The sequence below is a fragment of the Cheilinus undulatus genome, linkage group 19 (genome assembly GCF_018320785.1).
Source record: "Cheilinus undulatus linkage group 19, ASM1832078v1, whole genome shotgun sequence".
Classification (NCBI taxonomy): Eukaryota; Metazoa; Chordata; class Actinopteri; order Labriformes; family Labridae; genus Cheilinus; species Cheilinus undulatus.
Window position 1 is genome coordinate 32,670,939 of NC_054883.1, and position 21,384 is coordinate 32,692,322.

General features: G+C 38.1%; 1 protein-coding gene across 1 annotated transcript in view; it reads right to left on the reverse strand.

Moving 5' to 3' along the window:
* The window catches only part of LOC121527211 (cullin-1), a 39,672-nt gene extending 22,621 nt beyond the window's left edge, over positions 1-17,051 (reverse strand). The window contains exon 1 of the mRNA XM_041814060.1: positions 16,896-17,051. The gene's annotated coding sequence lies outside the window, so the exon portion shown is untranslated. The remainder of the gene's footprint in view (positions 1-16,895) is intronic.
* Between the last annotated feature and the right edge of the window lie 4,333 nt (positions 17,052-21,384).

The following is a 21,384-nucleotide window of genomic DNA, read 5'->3' on the forward strand; positions in this document are numbered from 1 at the left end:
ACTGAGCGTTGCAGCTCAAATGAAGCCATCTGATGGAACCACCAGCAATTCAGCCTGTTAAGTTGTAGAGAGTGAGTTGAGGAACGCAGCAAGCAGAGAAATGTGAAAAGGGAAATATAAATCTCGTTTTGAAAGGCTATATATGCCCACTGCAGCACGCAACAAAATTTCACGGCACATATAGACACTACAATGCTTTACTAGCTCAGTCTTTCTATAACAAAGACATCCACTGAGAATAATTAATATTCTACTGACATATTCAGCTCCTACAGCCTTGAATTTCACATGGATTATCCAGTAAAGCACAGCGCTTCCTACTTATGAGCACAGCCAAACAAAGTGAAGGAAAACCTTTTCTAAACAATGTTTCTATTTCAATTTTTCACATTTATCTGCTTCTTGGAAATAATAGGCAAACATTGATCTTTTTAATGATACAGAAACTTTAGCCTGCCAAACTCCTGTCTCCTTCATCAGCTGTCATCCGGCTTAACAGCTGATGGAGGAGAAGGCAGAGTTTTCAGACTGAGATTTAAAGGTGAAAACTAAAAAAAAAAAGAATATATAGTCATTTCCAAGGAGCAGACATATGATAAAGGGACATAGAAACAACCCTTTTAAAAAGTCCCTTTTTCTCCAGCTGCGTCTGTATGCAGGAAGCGCTGCGCTTCATGTGATAAACCATGAGAAATCCATGTGTAGAAGCCTGACTTGTTCAGGAAAAAATAATAGCTTTCAGCAGTTATCTTCATTATGACATGAGTGAGCTAGACAAGAATTTTTAGGTCATGTGCCATTAAACTGCACTGCAGTGCTGTGAAACCTCTGCCTATTTATTTTATTGGTATCAATAAAGCCAAGGAAGTGACAAGTACAGAAAGACCTACATGTACCACTAAAAACCCATTTTAATATTTACCTCCCAACTTACTGTCAAAGTAAGACACATGGGCATACATGATGGAATCTTTTAAAACATAATTTCAGAAAGTTCGCTTGGGAGGCCAGGGATTTAGTCTGATTTATAAATAAGATCAAATCAATTTATAATCAGTTTGTACCGGATCGAACAAAACCGAATCGGATTGGACCAAATCGTTCTGTCTTTTAATAAACTGTCAGTGAATCGAATTGTAGGCTGTGAATCGAGATTCGAATTGTCTTGAGAAGGAGTGGTTCACACCCCTAGTGACTGCACATCCACAAGATCTTACAGACACCTGCTAAATCAAACTTGACCTTAGAAGAAAAACTTGGAGGGTGATCAGCATTAAAGGCTGGCTGTCCTGGCATGTCTCATGTTTTGTATCCGAAAAAGCGAGAAAAAGAATATGGGTAATCCTGGTTAAGAAGACAGCATGGTTGCATTCACAACCCCTACCATGTCTGTGAGCTGTGAAAGTGCTGGTTGGTAATGATGACCATTTTGCTTTTCTCAGTGGTAATTGTGGGTACTCCACGAGAGGCAGCCAGACCTAGAATCATAAATCTCTACGAGAGGCAGCCAGAATCTTAAATATCAAACCTGCTTTAAGCTTGTGTGTTCCAGCCTATTTTTATCTGCATTTTAAGTTGAATGTCTTTAGATGATCAGGTGCTGAACTGTTAGCTAGACCAAACATGGTGTTTTGAGTTTAAAAATATAATTGGCAGATTCATCGACAAAGAAAATTATCATTAGTTGCAGCCACAATTCAATCCTGCCACATAAGATTTAATATCTCCAGCTTGGGGCAAACATTGATTTTCTAGTTAATTTGCATGTAAACAAAAATGGAAGAGAGAGAAATTACTGATGAAACTAATAAGGTACAAATAAACACATCAGGGTTCTACTTTGGATACCCAGGTACCAAACAGAGATAAGACGTTGCAGTAATTACAGAAAGATCAGCACTGATATCCCACAACCAAACAGGGCCTTGTTGTGTAAATGCAGCGTGAGAGAATCAGAGACTAAAGGGAGGCTGTGCGGGCAGAAACTGCTGTGTACATGTAGGCAGTGCTGCTATATTTAGAAGGAGCAGGCATGCAGCGCTGCCCGTCTCTGGCCATTCACAGCTATTAGGGCCAGAGACTCAGGACGTGACCCAAGAGCAATGGTCAGTTAGTGGAAGAGGAGAGGAAGCTGATTGACCCTGTTTGTGTACTTCCTGTCCCTGCTGACAATGAATGAACACCTGATGTATGAACGTCATGAATGTATGAAGATCTGCAAGGATGATCTGCTCCTGCTTTCAAAGACGTGGGAAAACAAAACCGCAGTTTGCTTCTTTTAATAAAACAATATACAGTGTGTAGGTGTTTGAAGCAAGTTGCTCATGCTCCTTTTATATACAGCTTACTATATTTAGATATTTATTTTGAATGCTCACAAAGATGCAGAAATAACTTCCTTAAGCAAGCTTGTAATGTTGAGCCATGACATTTAAAAAGTACTGGCAACATTTTCAACAGGATTAAGCAGGGATGTGATCAGGATTGAACAAAAAAGCAGGAATACCCACACCACAACAAAACCCACCAAGGTATATGGACATTAAGCCTACATGCAATAATGATCCCTGCTTTGACTGCTGGCAGATACTGAACATCCACATAACCATAGAAAGATCTCTGTGTGTGTGTGTGTGTGGGGGGGGGGGGGGGGGGCTGTGCTTATCAGAAATGCATCGTTTATCGCTGAATTAGCTTAACTTTAGCAGAGGTGTCAAATTAGGTGCAATTTCTTTTAACGCCGTCAGAAGTTAGAGTATTTACCCCTGCTTCTTTGACCACATGTCACAGTCCACATCTTATAACCAACATGGACATGAGACGAGTGAGACATTAGTTTAATCACACAGTCAGCAGGTAGACACCTAAACGAAATGCATACCGTGCAAGGATAAAATGACAGAGTTGAGCCATTACAGCAAGGGAAGCATTACATTTGATATTTGAAGAAATGCATATAATTAGAAATTCATTTCAGCTGATACCCATATGAATATGGACATATAAATGTGTTTCAGACCTAAAACTTCAGTCTTTTAAAGTTTACAGAAAAGTATCATTAAAGGATGAACAAAGAAACAAAGAAAAAGAATTTAGCCTCACAGGGCTGTGACCCAGCTCCAGTCACATCAGGACTTCGATTCGGCCTTCATCAGTCACTAAAAATCTGCTGTCCTCTCCACGCCCAGCCACCGTCTTCAGTTTCCCTTCCCCCTCTCCCACAGACTGACCACAGTACTGCAGCTGCAGTCTGCTAACACTCAATTACAGCCATAATAAACTACCCCTCCTGCTGAGGGACATTTAGGACTATTTGGATGCTAAATGGGGGTTATAGGTTACATCGATTTTTGTGCCAATATCCAGCCAAAGCTTGATTCCTAATTGTGATAACAATAAGTGGTTCTTTGTGGTTAGAATGACTCAACATCTTTGCACGAGTTTTCCTTCAAAGAAACAGCAAGGCATTTTCATATTCCCCAGCAGGATTAATCAAAACAACACATTTGGTCCAGTTTCCACTAGCATGCAGAAGTCACACGAGCTGGTTGATCTAAAAACTCTAAGGTCAGTTTAAAGTCCTAATTGGACATTTAATTTTGGCAAACTTCATTAAGATATCCATGGAATGAGACATGTATTATCAACACCAGTTTTAGCAAACTTTAAGTCAACAATGTCAGATGGTGACCTAGGTTCATTCCTAGGTTGTGTACTAGGTAAGGCTTGATCTGGGCTACACATACAGTGCTTAACAAATTTATAAGACCACCCTAACCCTAACCAAAGAAAGGTTTATGCCACAGCTGCCCTAAATTAGCAGCACTGGTAATTACCAAAATCATTTTTTATGTTTCTGCAATGGTTAATACACCAATATGTAGAAGCTCTTTAACCCAAATGATATTTTCAATGCTAAAATATAATTATTATTGTTATCCATGAATTTTCAAATTTACTGATTTACAAAAAAACTGTAAAAATAGTAAAGCACATTATTATTTTCTTGATTAATATGTCAAATTATAGTTATTTCCTGGCATTCCTGAACAGATAAATAGTTTTAGTGGTTGAATGTTATGCTTGATTAATTTCTGACTTCTCAGAGAAGCCCAGTAAGCCGGCTCAAATTTGGGTATAAAAAGGTGAATTCAGTTTGAAATCCCTCATTTCTGTTCAAAATGGTAAAATGTGGAGAGCTCACTGAAAATGAAAGAGTCCGCATTAAAGCACTTCATGATGCTGGATGGTCTTTGAGACAAATATGACAGGTGGTCGAATAAATCTGTTAAGCACTGTACATTTTAAAATTAATCTTGACTGCTGAGGTGAACTGATATTCTCTGGAGCAATACTAACATAGTACAGAGGAGAGCAGCCACTGTTTCATGATGTCACTGTGGATCATAAAATTGAAGTGTATGAAATGTAAATTTCCAAAAAGTGGTCTGGAAGTGGTTTTGGCTTCAAAGGTCCGACCGTAAAGTTAACCAATGATTGTCTTATGTCTGCTGTAACTAGAAAAGGTATTGTCAAGAGGAAGGTGAGAGACACCAGACCCAACAATGCAGACAACATGAAGGCCGCTATCAATGCAACCTGGGCATCCATTACACCTGAGTAGTGCCGCAGGCTGATCGCCTCCATGCCACGCCGCATTGATGCATTAATTTATGCAAAGGAGGCCCAACCAAGTATTGAGAGCATAGAAATGAACATACTTTTCAGAAGCCTGACATTTCTGTTTAAAATATCCTTTTTTTAATAACCTTGCAAAGCAGATGAATACGCCTGTTTCCGTGTTTCTCACTGGTGAATCCATCTTGCAAAGCTCCCTGTCTGAACTGTTTGGCCCGGTTAGAAAGTGACAGGACCCATCAGTGATGAGGGGTAGTGCTTTTGGGCGAGGTGGAGTCGTGATGTAAGCAAGCAGCAACAAGAAGTCGGTGCAATTATGGCGGAAGAGATTAGCATGGATGCTGCGAAAGTGCCAGTTTTATCAGAACTTGACAATATTTCTTCGTTAAAATAAGAACAAAGAACGGTAGTGAGTTGTTTTCTATTCAAAAACGACAAAAGTTGAGTACTGGCATGTCTATAGTCACCATAGTTCGCGTAATGCAGCTCTATATGGAGTTTATTCCTTGGTAGCGGCTGTCTATCAGTGGTTTTCCAGATGGATGTCTGAAACAAATCCGTCTGGCATGTCAGGTTACTTTTTTTAATTGATCTTATGTAATATTCTAATTTTCTGAGACATTGAATTTTAGGTTTCATTATTTGTAAGCCATAATCATCAACATTTCAAGAAATAAAGGCGTGAAATATTTCACTCTATGTGTAATGAGTGTATGTAATATATGGGTTTCAGTTTCTGAAATGAGTGACAAAAAATATTGAACTTCTTCATGATATTCTAATTTTTTGAGATGTACCTGTACACCAGGGTGATTTATTTCTACAGATTTTAAGGTACCTTGTTGAGTACTGGTTTGATTAAAAGACTCCACAATTAAAGACAACATACCCAGAGGAGGTGAGCACAGCCACTCCCAGGCAATCACTGTGGACTGAGAACCCCACAATCATACCTGGAGCCAGCAGGATTGCAAACTCATCACATTTTAGAGGTACACAAAAACTGCATGCTGAAAACACAATGGACATCACTGTGCATAAAGACCTTCTGCTCTGTAAGACCAAAACATAAGCCATGTCTGGTATACCAGTGCAACTTCTATTCCCAACTTTACAGCTTGTTTCTATCTGATGTATACAACAATTACACATGTGGCATTTAGAGTTGATCTCCAAAAGTGACAAACCAGTAAAAGGAAAAAAATTAAAAGTACAGGACAGATGTGTCTTGTTAAGATGACTCATAAGCATCACATAAGGTTGAAACCCAGTGCTGGAGTAAAAACACTCAAAAACATCTTCCAATAGCCAGTCCCCAGCTCTCTCTTAGGTGTTCACCATCAGCAGCTCTCAGGATGAGGATGCCTGTTAGTAAGATGACTGTCAGATGCAGGGTTTGATCTGTCGGCAGAGAGCTCACACAGCTCTGCTTGAACTCTAGACCTGTTCCACCTTCCACTGCTGTTTGGCAGATCCTTGCTTAAGTCAGACAGGAAGCCCTACCTGAGGTGTTCCTGCAGTTGCCATGGCAACTGAGGCAGACAATACCTCAAGAGTGGCCATTTGACAACAGAGGTTAGTATTTATTCTCTCCTGTGCATCTATTCAATAGCAATAAAGAAAGGTGGCCTCTACAGCAGTTCCGGAATCAGATTTCAGATTCCCACACTAGAAGGCATCAGATGTTTGCCGCTCTATAGTATCTGACCTGGAATCAGCTCGACTGCTGTGCAACCAGGAGTAGCAGGATGTGGACCGCTTGTTGAGTGGCAACAGTTTCTAGAGAGTCTGTTTTAAAACTAGAATCCTATGCCAGGTCGCCAACAGCGGTGCTGTGGATGCCACGTTCCCCATTCACACGTGGCGGGAAAGCAGCAAAGGTCAAAGATCACAACTGGTTTCAGGGAGCATGTTCTTTTCAGGGTACAACAAGCCTTGAAGTGTCTGCCCTATAGTGCTGTTGACAGTCTAGTGGGCCTGTTTGCATTTATGATGCTGTCACTTAGCCACTTTACTCCTCAACACTATATTTAGTCTGAAAATTATGAGCACTATTAAGGGTCAAAGCTGAAACTCTGAGACTGTTAGGGCATATATTCTATTAGTTTGGTGAGACCTGAACCTTTAGGGATGGGCTTTAGTATTGGGGTACACGAGTAGTCTTTGTGTAAGTCCTAACTTGAGTAATATTTCATTGCTTAGGCACTATGCACAGATCGTTTTAGGTTACTATAGTTTCATTCATTTAGAGTTACATGTTTAACCAAATTTTCTGGGTTTACAAAACTGAATATACTTAATGAGAAGTAAAAATAGAAACATACAGCCATGGCTTTGGCTTTATTTGCACAGCAAGCTGGATTGCAGCAATAACAACTGCTTTACAGCAGCTATAGTAAACACCACAGTCATATTAAAAGCTGTCTGTTACACATGCAGGAAGTCAGCTGTGAGCAGGAAAAGTGATGTCTCTAATAACTAAACTGGTGAGATGCGCTCCCATTAAGTTTAGTGGAAAGAGAGGGCCTGTCTGTACAACTTTATCCGTGCTGCACACTTGGGAGCTGTTTGTCCACTGTGTGCATGGCATGAAACGGTTCATGTGCTTGCATCTGGGATCAGTGACAAAGAAGACCAGAAGATCACCAGTCATGGCTGAGCAGACTCAAAATCAGCTAAATCCTGCCCTCAGCCTGTCTATTGTTACAACTTTCGTGGAAATGCACCATATGAAAACCATTTCAGGATATTCTGCCCAGGCTTTTGCAGCAGCTGTACACCTAGAAACTGTACCTTCAAAAAGACAAGTCAGATCAATTTCTCCTTTGACATCAATGTTGATACAGATGGTGTTACAAGTCTTGCCCAAACTTGATTTTGATTGGTGTGAGTGTGAAGTGTTCCGAAAGTTGAACAGTTATCAAGTCAGAGTGCTGTGAGTGCAGCAAAAAAAACAGCTGACAGGTGGGCCGTTTTTGCGCTCAGGATGTTGTGTGACCAAGAATTTGAGTCTGAATTTATAAACGATAGCCCTAACTCAAATTCTGGGGCTTCATCAGTTTAGTATTGAAAATAAGCACAGCCAGCACAAAAAACAGCAGCTATAGACACAGGCCCTGAGCGAGCACTGCAGACAAGTGGAAACAACAAGCCAAAATTTATGTATCACAATCTGCATTTAGAAAAAAAAAAAACAAAAGTGTGTGCACCTCAAAGTGCAGTTATTGTTCTTGTATTCCGTTTTCCAACCAAATACTGAAATCATGAAAAGCTTTATTTTGTCAACTAATGTCATATGCCACAACATTAGTGCATTTTTAAACTGTGTTGTAGGAGAAGAAAGGAATTCCTGATATGACTGATTACACAGCCTGGGGCCTACCGATTACTGGCGCCACCAAAAACAACCAGCATCATTAAAATAACTGCCCATGGAGAGATGGAAGAGACGAACTGAGAATAAAAAGGGGACAAAGATGCCAACAAACTGGCAGGTAGCTTGCAGCATGTGCAAACTTCTTAAATCATTCCTAAAAATTTCTGACTGGGAGTGCTCTTTTTGAACTTTGAATAAATGACCCAAAAATGAAGCTCTTACCCTGCTCTCTGCTGCACCATGCCTCCAAAATCCCAGCAGGATTTCTTGGAGAGAGAGAGAGAGAGAGAGAGAGAGAGAGAAGAGAGAGAGAGAGAGCTGCATTTAGCTGGTAGATGCTACAGAAGTCTTCCCTGCTGTATGTAGTACAGTGTTACCACAACTCTGTAACCAGAGTGTGTCAAGTGTGTGTCCTGACCAGACTCAACAACCTAATACCCTACATTTAAAAACACAAACAATACAAACCAAAGTTAAATACACAAAGAGAAACTTATCACTTCTGCATTTTCACAGAACACACAGTCACAACACCAAAACACACCCATTGCTTTGATTTCAGTGTTTTATCTCCTACCTAAATTTTGTTGACCAAAACAAAAACTCTGACTGTGAGTCATGAGGAGCTCTGAAGCTTCTGCTGATTATGAATCACAGCGACGAGCACTTCTTCTTCTTGGACACTGACACATGTGTTTGTGTGGACGCAAACCCATCATGTGCCGGGTTGGGCAGCGGGGGAGGACATTTCATTAGCGTAAGCAGCTTTTGATTTCTCCTGCTCTGCTCAGCATTCAGAGGAGCAGCCAAGCAGACTTTCAGTCCCTTTGGATTGACTTTACAGTGACTGCTGTCTGCGCCATCACTTCACAGCATCTTTAACATGTTAAACATACAGATCTGAATGGGTCAGACCAGGTAAAAGATGGGTTAGGATAGACTGTTGAGACAGATACCATTTTAACCTGAGTTTTATCAAAAGCACAGAAAGCTTCCTTTAATTGAACCTCATTTCCAAGTTATGATTTGAGTTATACAATCTTAAAGGTGGGTTTATATCAGTCATTCCAACAATGCATCACCATGTGGGCATGGACTATTCTGCACTAATTCAATAACAGAAAGCAATCAAATATTGCACAAATTAGGGCTGGGCAATTAATTGCAAATTAGATTAAATCGCAATATGGCCTGCTGCAATTTTCAAATCGCAGAAGGTGCAATATTTCTTTAACCTGAAATTTGTGTCTAAATACCAGTTTGGAATGTTTTTTGCAGCAGAGATGTTATCCATAACATACCATGCAATCATTCTGGTGACAAATTTTTAAAATAGTGTACAAAAAAGTAATTTTCTTCATTTTTGTATTTTTTTCTTATTAAATATGAAAAATATATAAAAAATGCCATTCCCTTTAATACAATAGTTCATATCAAATTTGCAAAATGAGTAAAAAAAAATCTAATTTCAATATTTTTTAAAAATTGTTCTGCCTAGTTTAATTGAGTATTGTGTTGTTATATAGTAAAGAATAAATTATTGCTCATTTTTGTTGTAAAATGCATGACATGAGGAACTTAAGAATTAATTGCATATTAAATCGCAATCGCAATATTGATTAAACAAAATCCCAATTAGATTATTTTCCCAAATCGTTTAGCCCTAGCACACATGCACAATAGCAGCAGAGTGTCTAGTTTCATCCTTCATTTAATCTGTGATGAATACCCATGACTAGGCAACCCGTTTCGGTCTTTCCCTAGAAAACCAGCCGTGTCAATCGGACATGACTATGTATACAGCTAGAAGACATAATGTGCTCTTATTACAAGCTTTGTTATCTTTGATATTATTTTGGTCTTAATTTTCCTTAAAGATAAGAAGAAGGGAAATGGAGCGAGTTTAAGCTAATATTCATCACTGTCTGTATGCTTGTTGTGGCCAAGCTACTGTCCAGCTTCATCTTGTGTCTTTATCAACATACGTTACGGCTCCAAACATTTTCATAAACATATTCCATCCGCTGAGGGTGTGCACTGACCATGGTGACATCTTAAAGATGTAGTTATTAAAAAGCTGAAATAATAACTCTGCATACTGTTCACTACCTACTGAGTTCTGTCACCAGCACATCCTCTTACCACTCAGTGGCTGAGATGGCAGAGACTCATGCTGCTGTGGCGTCAAGTCGAACCCTCAATAGCCCCGTTTTTAAGATTTTGAACATTTGTAAAAAAAAAAACTGAATTGTGTCTAACTGGGATTTTTGAGGAAGTTTGTGTTACGCGGCCTCTTGCTTTTTCAGTTATTTTTCTGTGTGTAAACAAGAAAAAGCCAAAAGTTACAAGGTTTTGATAAATTAGTGTGTATACTTGGATGTGAACAGGAACCAAGGATGTTCCTAAGGATCATTTCCCTATTAGGCTAAACGCTCATTTACATTTCGTTTAACTGACTAGTCTAAAGAGGAGAAAACCCTTAGAAAACAGTCAAATTCCTCACAGGGTCATTGTGTCAGCAGGTGTGATGTTAGCCTGATACACTCTTTACAGCATGGCTAGCATTAAAAGCTAGCCCCACCTGTCTTTGTTCCTCTTTGCAGATTAATAGTGTGCTTTGATATTTGGCCTCTGCACTTTGGGTGAGTAGTGATACATGAGTTCAACCCTCGACAGCCTACATACCACTTTAGAAAAACTGTCGTACTGCAGTCCTCCTACAACACGCTAAGCCACCGCTGAGCTTCTCATGTTTATATCCAGTGCAGTGACAGAGAGGAAGGCAGCGGCCATTAACTGAAGCTACTGCGGCCTCTAGTGGCAGTAGGTTCATCACAGTTTAAAAGAGCATTATAGAGCGGGATTTCAAGCCTGCGTTCATAAAAAATGATAGGTAATTAGTTTAACCGACTAGTAAATCCCGTGCCGGCTAATTTGGTAAACGATTTTAACCGTTTCACCGATTCACCGTGCGCATCCCTAACAGGAACATCATGAAGTATTTTCTTTTAAGTTTGAATTTATCTTTATTTCGAACAGATAGAAAACCACTCACAGCAGAAAGAGAACAACAGAAAATGCAAACAATTAAGTATAGTACTTTCTGAAAAATACTGTGAGCATTAAACTCTGAGCGCATTACTACCCTGTGTCAAAACTTTGTTTTTCTGTTAGATGCAGCCCTGGTAGTGACCATCATGTATCCTGGGGTGCTGCTGCTGGCTAACAGATCTACCTTGTGTCATCTTTGATTTATTTTCTTTGTTTTCTTACAAAATGTACATGAGGGGAATGAGGGGAGGGAATACTTTTGAGGTTGATGATTGATAATGAAAGCTTACTTGGATTAATTTTCCTATTTAGAAAGTTGACACTGACACCCTTAATGTTTACGTTTTGCTGATTTGCCAAATATTGCTGCCATAGAAGAAGTATGAGTCATTTTCTGCTTCCAAACATTGATGGAGACTGATTTCAGTCATGCATGCCAACATGATGGTGAGCAGAGAGGATCAGTCTGCAAAACTCAGCATGTGTGAGAGAGCTGTTGTGAAAGGGCAGGTCAGGTGCGACATGTGCTCCATGTAGTACAAAGTCACTCGGGAAAACTCCTTAAATAGATAAAATCCATTAGACTGAATACTGTAAAATCCAGTGTACAGACCAACTTTTAATACCTATTTTTTATCTAAAAAGTTGGCTGTGTCCTATGTGACAAATGTAACAGCATAAAATGTTGAGATATAATCAGTCATTACAGAAAATCAAATCAAATGTATTGACCTGATGCCATTGAAAATTCGCCTCCATTTATTTTGTATTGGAAGCAGCCTTTTTTCCCTGCTCAAGATTTATGGGATACAAAGTCACACAGAACAGGCTGAGGGCACTGCTTTTTAACATCTTTTCTCCCTCATTAGTTCATAATCCTGCATTAAATGAACACAGTGGCATAATGTTCAGGAAATAAACCTTGTAGAGGACTGATCTGATGGAACAGACTTCTCAATTACAACATGTAATTCCTGTTTGAGGTGTCATTTTAACTTAACCAGTCAACCGACAAGGTTTATTGCTAAACAGTACATCTCTGTGTCCTTTGAAAGATTTTTTATGTCAACATAAGGGAGAAAGGATGTTAAAGAGTACCCAGTTGCCTCTTAGCTTGTGGCTAATTCATTAATCCATTCATTCTTATGACTAGCAGTTTAACTGCACACTGCATGTAGGGACACCAAGCCATGGTAAGACAGCCATGGAAGTGATGTATGGGCTGTTGTTTGCAGAAGAAGCTGGCAAGTGAGTTTTGATATCAGGTTGTCACAGAATATGTACCATTACTGCATAGTGAGGACATGTACTAAACTGCATCTGAATGCCCAAAATGGATCATTACTCCCTGATAATGCCTAGTCAGAATAAACCCCTTGCATACCAGAGAGACTTGTATTTTGGATTTACAGTTTGTAAACCAAGTTAATATGTGAAATTAATGAATGAAACACAGCAACATTTTCAAAACATAATGAAACATCCAGGAAATGACTATTTACAGCATGTTAAATTCCACAATGTGTGTTAGATTTAAGCGAGGGTATGAACACTTCCTTGGCTGCTTTTTTGCTACTGGGTACTGGCCTTTGAATAACCATGTATGTTAGAATGGATCAGTCTGTGGCCGCTCCGTGCAAAATTATCATCCTACAGATGTTCTGAATACCAACATACACCCACCCTATGGTCTGTACAAACACATGCAGATCCACCCACTCTAACAGGTTGATTCTGAGGGGGAAAGACGTGTCTGCACATGAACAGTTAGTTAGACCTTATCGCTCCATAGAAACACTGGAATATAACCATTTGAAAAGAGGAAACTAGACACGGCAGCTCATAACACCTAATAGAAAAACTGGATGCTATCTCAAGGGCAGTATTTTAACAATACCACAACATGAGCATAAAAGGAACTACAGTTCAAAAACTCAAGGCTGACATAAAGTTAAAGTCTGATCAATAGTTTCCAAGCATCGATTTAAAAGGGGGCATATAAAAATATGAAGACTTTAACTTCAACAAGTTATACTGGACACAAAATAAACAATTATATTTATTCCATAAAACAGACTCTGTATTCTTTAAAAATGTTCTAGTCCACACAAAGGTTTGTGTAAAATATGTTAAATTCTGTTTGTCTTCAACGGCATCACAGCATGGAAAGATCCATGATTTGGTCTGACTACTACTAAAAAAAAACACTATATACTCAAATACACTCAGTAATAACTCCGAACCCTCTGTTTGAACATGTACAGAATATATGTTATCAACAATATCTCAGTAATAAAAAATACAAATATTTTCAATGTACAATAGGGCATCTACACCTTACCAACAAAGAAATGCTAGTAACTATGCAAATGTATTTTTATTTTCCTCTTTCAAGGGAAAATGTAATACTAAGCTGAACATTGTCAGAAAAAAATAACATTTGAACCATGGGGTATTCACTGTAAATATTTGGTTATATTTTGTGCTTTGTCAAATTGTAAATGACTCATTAAAAAAGAAATCATGGGCTGATAAAAAAAATGTTACCAGGACATAATCTACAAAATGTATATGAATATCAAATTAAAAACTGTGATTTCAATTTTTATTTTCATCTCATAACAGTCAAACACTTCTTGACCTTACTGAATGTTATAGGCCTCCATGATCCATCTTCCATCAGGAATTGTACCTTGCTCTAACCGAGCTGAGCCGATACTAAAACTAGACACTAAACTGTTGACTAATGAGTCGATGTTTAAATAAAAAAACTAGATTATAATAATTATAATACAATGTTTAACATAAAAATTAGGACCATACCAATGGCAAGCCAATGTTTTCTTGTATTAACTAGAAAAGCACTTGGAGAGCACAGACCTCCGCCATTAGCCCTATCTCCCAATAGTACAGAATCCTTCAAAAAATTTGTGGATCCAGACGGTGATCTGGATCACTCCCAAAATCTAATCAGTTCTTCCTTGTGCCATTTCTGACATTTCCTGAAAATTTCATCAAAATCCGTCCATAACTTTTTGAGTTATGTTGCTAACAAACAAACTAACAAACCCTGCCGGTCACATAACCTTCTTGGCGGAGGTAATTATTGTGCAACACTCCTGCTATAGCCAACAATTTCTTTCATGTTTGACCATGAAAACAGATCAGAGTTTATCCAACAGGTCACAGTTTCTGTACAAAATCTATATTTTATTCAGCAGCTACACCAGATGCCAGCATAAAATTGATGGAACAAAACAGATTAACATTGATTACTGATTTGTGTTCATGCCACAAAATTTGGGCGAAGGCCGGTGTTGGTCAACAAGATAAACATCAGCTGATTGAGGTGTAAAACTGATGCATCAGTGCATCTCTAGTCTAAATCGCACATAAATGTTGTCAACTGGTGGAAACGGTCAGGAGGGAGGGCTACTAACAGTTCCACCCACTTCTACAATTTTATGCAGACATATTCTTACAATTTAGACTGCTCTCTCTCTTTAGGCAAAGAATGTGAATGAAGATCATCAACATCACTGCACATGCACTTTTGATCCCACTGATGACAAAAGTAATGGAGATTTTAGTTGGTTTTTTTTTTGTTTTTTTTTACTCAGCAGGTAGATCTGGCAGAGGCCATCATAAGATTAATCAGACACAACAAATAACACTGATAACTGATAATTTGGCCAGAGGCTGATGTTTGTCAACAGGACAAACAGCTGATTCAGACATAAAACTGATGCATCTCTAGTCTAAATTGCACATATACGTTGGCAGCTGGTCGCATAGCTGGGAGCAAGGGCTACGCACCAGTTCCACCCACATTTACAAATTTTGCCAACATAGATGTGCAATTTATACAGCGCACTCTCTTTTGGCAACAAATATGACTGAAGATCATTAACATCAGTAATATGAGATTTTATAATTTTGATTCAGCAGCTAGATAGACCAGATGCCAGAATTACATTGATTAGACACAACAGATTAACACTGATAGCTGACATGTGTACATGCCACATAATTTTGGCGAAGGATGACATTTGTCAACAGGACAAACAACTGACACAGATGTAAAACTGATGCATCTGTAAATCCCTAGTCTAGATGGTTCAAATATGTTGGCAGCTGGTGGCATGCCTGGGAGCGAGGGCTGCTCACTAGTTCCACCCACTTCAACAAATTTTGCCAACATATTTGTGCAATTTAGACAGTCTCTCTCTCTTTTGGCTAAAAATATGATCCAAGATCCTTAACTTTCTGTACTTTTGACCACGCAGACTACAAAGATATTGGGCATTCGTTTTCATTTAGCAGCTAAATATACCAGATTCCAGCATAAAATTAATTAAACACAACAGATAAACATTGACACATAATACTTGTTTATGTCACAAAGTTTGGCCAAAGACTGATGTTTGTCGACAGGACAAACTCCCTAAGCAGATGTAAAACTGACACATCCCCAGTCTGAACTGATCAACTATATTTTGGCAGCTGGCGGCATGACTGGGAGCAAGGGCTGCTCACCTATTCCATTTTTCTCTCCATTTTGGTGGAAAATATGTATGACGATCATTGACTTTCTTTACTTTTGATACCACCAGTCACAAAGACATGGGTATTGTATGCTTAAACACATGGTGTTTTAAGTACTTAAACATTGAAAACACTTCTGTGTACTGGCTTTTTTTTTAATTTTGAGAATATGTGTCAAAATATAGGCTATTCTCTGCATTTTTCCAAATTAAAAACAAAAAATGACCATTACTGGGTGTTTAAGACATCTAATTTTGTTGCCATGGAATCAAACAGGCTTTATAATTATTCGATTTTAATTAAAAATATATACAAGTTTTCAATTCTGCTATTCTGACAGTCGTTTGCTATCCATTTACAGAGAAAATATCGACATACATATCATGTATCATCATTCGGCATTATATGGACAAAATATATTTTTTAGTCACGTTTTGACATAGATTTCATGTTTCGTTTTAGCTCTCATTTATAAGAAATCAGATTTATGTTCTTTCCTTAGACCATTGACATTGTTTGATAGTATTCAGTGTTTAGTGTGAATGGTGCTGGATGTTGTCTATCAAAGGCCGCAGTATAGGTGAAAAGCCCAAGACAAATCTCTCCTTTCATGTTCCTTTTAAGTTAATATCAATCTGACAAGTTAACCTATAATAACAGGGCCCATGTCTTCACCAGGTAATCCAGGAGTCCTCCCGTGTCAGGTTCAAATCACTATCCCTCACTCCGAACAAGCAGAGGGCCGATCTGATCAGTTTATTCAGGAGCTGTAGTACTTTTTGACAGCATAAAGACTGTGTTGGCTTTCCACTTAAACACTTAAGCTGAGCACTGACCGCTTTTGAACATATTTGTTGAGATTATCCTACACTCGGCAGTGAATGGTGTCAGACTCTGCTACGCAACACTGCTAGCTATCATTAGCTTCTCAGCCTCATTAGCCACTTAGCTCCTAGGTTACGTTAGCTTTGGTGGACTAGAGTAAAATCAACATCAAGTCTATGTTTGGTTTGATATCTATATTCATGTATATTCATATGTAATTGTTAGGATAGGTTTCAGATAAAATCTGCAATGGTCGAGTTAACCGCAGTGTTCAGGACGGAGCAGCTGGCTGTGTTGTTGGTGTAAAATGGCAGCCTAGCTTCTCGGGCTGCTCAATAATGAGTCAGGAAAACAGCTCGCTAACAGCTAGCGTTAGCATTAGCTAGCTTTGGGCTAGATTGGTTGTCAGAAGAAAATAGCGCCTCCATCTAACAATTACAACTCTGAGATGTATTCTTACCATTTTAAGGCCGTCTCTGTCGCTGTATAATCGTAATGTGTGTAGATTTTATGACACAGAAGCTGTCCCCTTCGCCGTCTTTCGTCCCTCGGAGTGTTTGCTGTCCGTTGCTAACTGCGACCGCTCTGCTTCGTTCGCACAAAGATCAGCTCAGCAGCCACCGAACCACGCTGCGTTCACGGCCGTCGGAAAACTGGAAGCTTCACCGAAAAGTGCACAGGCACAAAAATATGGCGTGATAAATATAAGACTGTAATTGGGAATTTCACAAAGTATCTACCCATAAGATCAATTTTACTACAGAAACTCACTTTTTTGCGGGAATAATGTCTTAATTCGTTATTTCCTCCACAAAACAAAACCAAACGTACACAATAATGACTCAATATTGGCTGTCTTGGACTGCTATTGTAGCAACTATTAAGTTGACAGGTGTTGATTCAATAGGGGCTGGGGTTGGAAACCAGAGGGTTGCCAGTTTGAGTCCAAAGCATGAAATTGGTGTGGTTACTGGAGAGGTGCTAGAACTTTCCAAGCACAGCTGAGATGTCCTTGAACTAGTCAGCCCTCACTGTGACATCTCTCCATTAGTGCATGTCCATAGGGTCCTGTTTGTCCATATGTGTTTATTGCTTTGCTATGTGTATGCAGCATGTGTGGAAAGCAGTAGGTAATACATTTCAAAAATCCCCTCTGAAATTGTTAAAATATATCTTCTTCTAATTGTGTTGCCTTGATATAAAAGTAGGTATCAATATGTTTTGTTGTACATTGACAAGCCAACAACAAAGTCATGTTTTCTTTCATCATTTAAAGATTTTTTTTTAAATTGTTTATCTATATACTCTTTAAATTAATAACAGTTATTTCTTGTTAGTAAAATGCAACATCCAGTAAATATTATCAAAATATGCTTAGTTTATACATTCATTTTAATTTAGTGAGCTTTACTTGCATAGAAAACAAGTGAAAGCATTGCCAAAGCAGCGTACAAATACATTTACAAATGACATATTCTATAAAATCAAAGAAAACAAGGACTTCATTATTATTATTGGTCAACATATTTTTTATAAATAGGCTCAACATTAAAATCAGACTGAAAATGAAGTTTTTCACTTAAAGTATCTACAGATTAGAGAGTAAAATTAAAAATGTTAAAAATTAAATCAAAAATATATAGAAATTCTACAATTTATATACCAATGTATATTCTGATAGAAAAAATGGTTAAACTCATTCAAAAGTGTTTTTACAGTGCTCAATTTCTTTAATAAAAAACTGATAATTTATATATTAAAGGGCTGTCAAACAATATTTTGAAGCTGCTTTTAATCTCAGAATTTTCGTCATTAATCAAAATGAATCTCCACTTGTCGCAGCTTTTTGAAATGTCATTATTTTGCCTTTAAAAGTGTTTTTGATCAGTTTTGTTTTTTCATACTATCTAAGACTCATTGACCTCCTGTTTGGATTAAGGCTTTCTTTTGTTTTGACAAAAGATAAGGGATTCTTAGTCGATAAAAGATTATGACAACATGGAAAACTACAAGCATTTTTATGTTTCTGTTATTTTAGAAAACACGTAATAATCAATTTGTGCAGTGTTTTGTCAATGCCAACATAATTCCATGCCAGTCAGGTTCAATAAATTGAACTGAATTGCATAGATTATGACATAAATTTGACCAAAGAAAAATTAACTTGTTATAGACTGTAAAGGAAATAAATGAAAAGTAAAAATATTAATCATGACAACACAAGGTGTAGATGACTTCTGGTTTGTCTACTGAGCTGCCTGTGAGTTTTTAAAAGGATCAGTGGTGGAATTATTTTTAAATCACTGTGGCTGCAGGTAGATTCTGACATGGATTAACCAGTGTGCTGAAAGGGACAATAAAGCATGTGATCAAATGAATTTAGAAAAGAGAATACACAAATTATGGTCCTTCATTAATCACAATCAATGCATTAACTCTGACAGCCCTTCCCATAATTATTATGTTTTTCCTCATTGTTGGCTATTTAAACATTGTCAATAACCTTTGCTATTAATGTATTTCTAATTTTATCTTAACACTGTTTGGCTCTCTTTGTTTGAAGACACACGTGCATATTTTTGGGATGATTTTCTACCATATTACAAGCATTATCATGTTTAATATTATCAGTAACATTGTATTTGTTTATCAGGAGTAAACCAAGCTATGCTAGTCTACAAAACATCTCCTAAAAAGTTTCCTATTGTGAAATGTTATGTGTTTGATCTTTTTACAGTGTTTTTTTCCATCAGAAAAGGCATACAGCATTCTAAACTCTTCTGGTAAATTTTTCAACTATGCCTGTCAGCACACAAGTATTATTTTTTATTTAAATCATGTTAAATCTCATGCTTTATTGTCAGTTCCAGCACACTTTGGTGCAGCTGCTGCAGCATCTCCCTGCAGACACAGTGATGTAAAATAAGTCCACCACTGCTCCTTAATTTCTCACTAAACTCTAGAATACTCACAGGAAGCGTAGTGGGCAAGTTAGAAGTCATCTGGCCTCTGTTTTATCAAACATTTACCTTTTTACCCTTCAATTATATCATTTCCACCCATGACGAGTTCCTTTTTCTGTTGTTAAATTCATGTTTAAGTAAGTTTAGTCACTTTTAACGTATACACAATGTCATAATCTTCTGTCTACCTGAAGCTACTTATTTTCTTTCAGAATAAAAGCAGGTCTGAATCCAACCAAGAAGTCAGTTACACATAGTTTGAGATTGTACAAAAACCCAAATGAACCACAGTTTTATAAAGAATAAAGTGGAATTTTCAAAAGGCAACAAAAGGTGAGATTAATCGAGATTCTGTTTTTTTATATGATAAAATACTTTGGTTCATGTTATATGATAAAATACTTCAGTTAAGATTTTTTTTAACATTCCGCTTACATGTTTTTATAACTCTTAACAGATGCACAACAATAATTGTTAAAAAGAGAATGCATCAAAATTACGCCTTCTGAGAAGTCTGTGGTTTACAGAGAGCCATTGAACGCGCCATGAGCGTCACCGAATGGCGCCTCTGTTGGACTACAATCATGGCAGTCCAAAACAATTGCAGCTGCTCCTGCTGTAGATATTGCAATCTCTACCACGCATGCGCATTTGTCAGTTTCAGTCACCTAATATGACATTTTTATTTATGCATGGCCGATCCAGGCACACGATACTGATGACATTTAGCCCTCTGTCTCATAATCTGTGTAGCTGTATCATGCAAAGATTGTCTAGACATTAGATGAGGAGATTTGAAGGAAAACAAAGATGTTTTTATGCAGCAGAGAAATGGTTCCTTATGTTTGGATGTGACCTCATCTCACTGCCGTGCACCAAAGGTTCTATACTCTCTCTGATATTCATATTCTTAAAATTAGCTAGCTTTAGAGGGAACCAAATGTTGTCAAAACACATAGCTGTCATCATCATTATAAACAATCTGCTGTTTTTATCATCACTATCCCACCCTGTGCACCTACACAGCCTCTAGAACAGACAGACAACGACCTCTGCTGGTGGAAAAGGTAATCACAGAAACAAACACAGCAGTAGAAGAAAGAATAGTCTCTAATTGTTTCAATGATATTTAACCATCCCTTACCTGTAGCCATCATTTGTTACGAAGATAAATTCTGACGATATTTAAAAATATTTCAGTCAATTCAAACTGTCTACTTAATATCCTTCATTAATCCCTCAAGGGAAAATGTTCCACATTCATAAATTGAAATAAAAGTACTGGCACATGCAGGATCCTGGCATAATACATCAACAAAGCCATTTCTAAGGTTTTGGGACTCCAGCAAACCACGACAATAGCCATTATCCACTAAAGGAGAAAACTTGGAACAGTGGTGAAACTTCCCAGGAGTGCAAGAGGGCACAATTCATCCAGGAGGTCCCAAAGGTACCCAGAACATCTTCTAAAGACCCGCAGTCCTCACCTGACTCAGTTCAGGACAGTGTTCATTATTCTACAACAAGATATCACATTTGACTAAAAGCATCCTGATGATCCCCAAGACAAATTTTGTTATTAGACAAAGATAACCCAAGTAAAAACAGTTTTGAAATGATGGTCTTGGAATTCTCCCATGATGCTATTTTTGCCAGTCTTATTCTTGAATCATGTCCACTGAACTTAACTAAGTAAAGTGAGGCCTGCAGGTCTTTATATGTTGTTCTGGGTTCTTTTGGGACCTCCTGGATGAGTCATCCATGCACTGAGTCATTTTGGCAGGCTGACCACTCCTGGAAAGGTTCACCACTGTTCCAGGTTTTCTCAATTTGTGGATAATGGCACTCACCGTGGTTTGGTGGTGTCCAAAAGCCTGAGATGTTTGGAAAAAATTGAATCCAAAAAGTCAAAAGACACCACATGGCCTTTGAATATACACAAGCCTTACCTTTAAGAGGATAAAAAAATCCTCAAACCAATCCTAG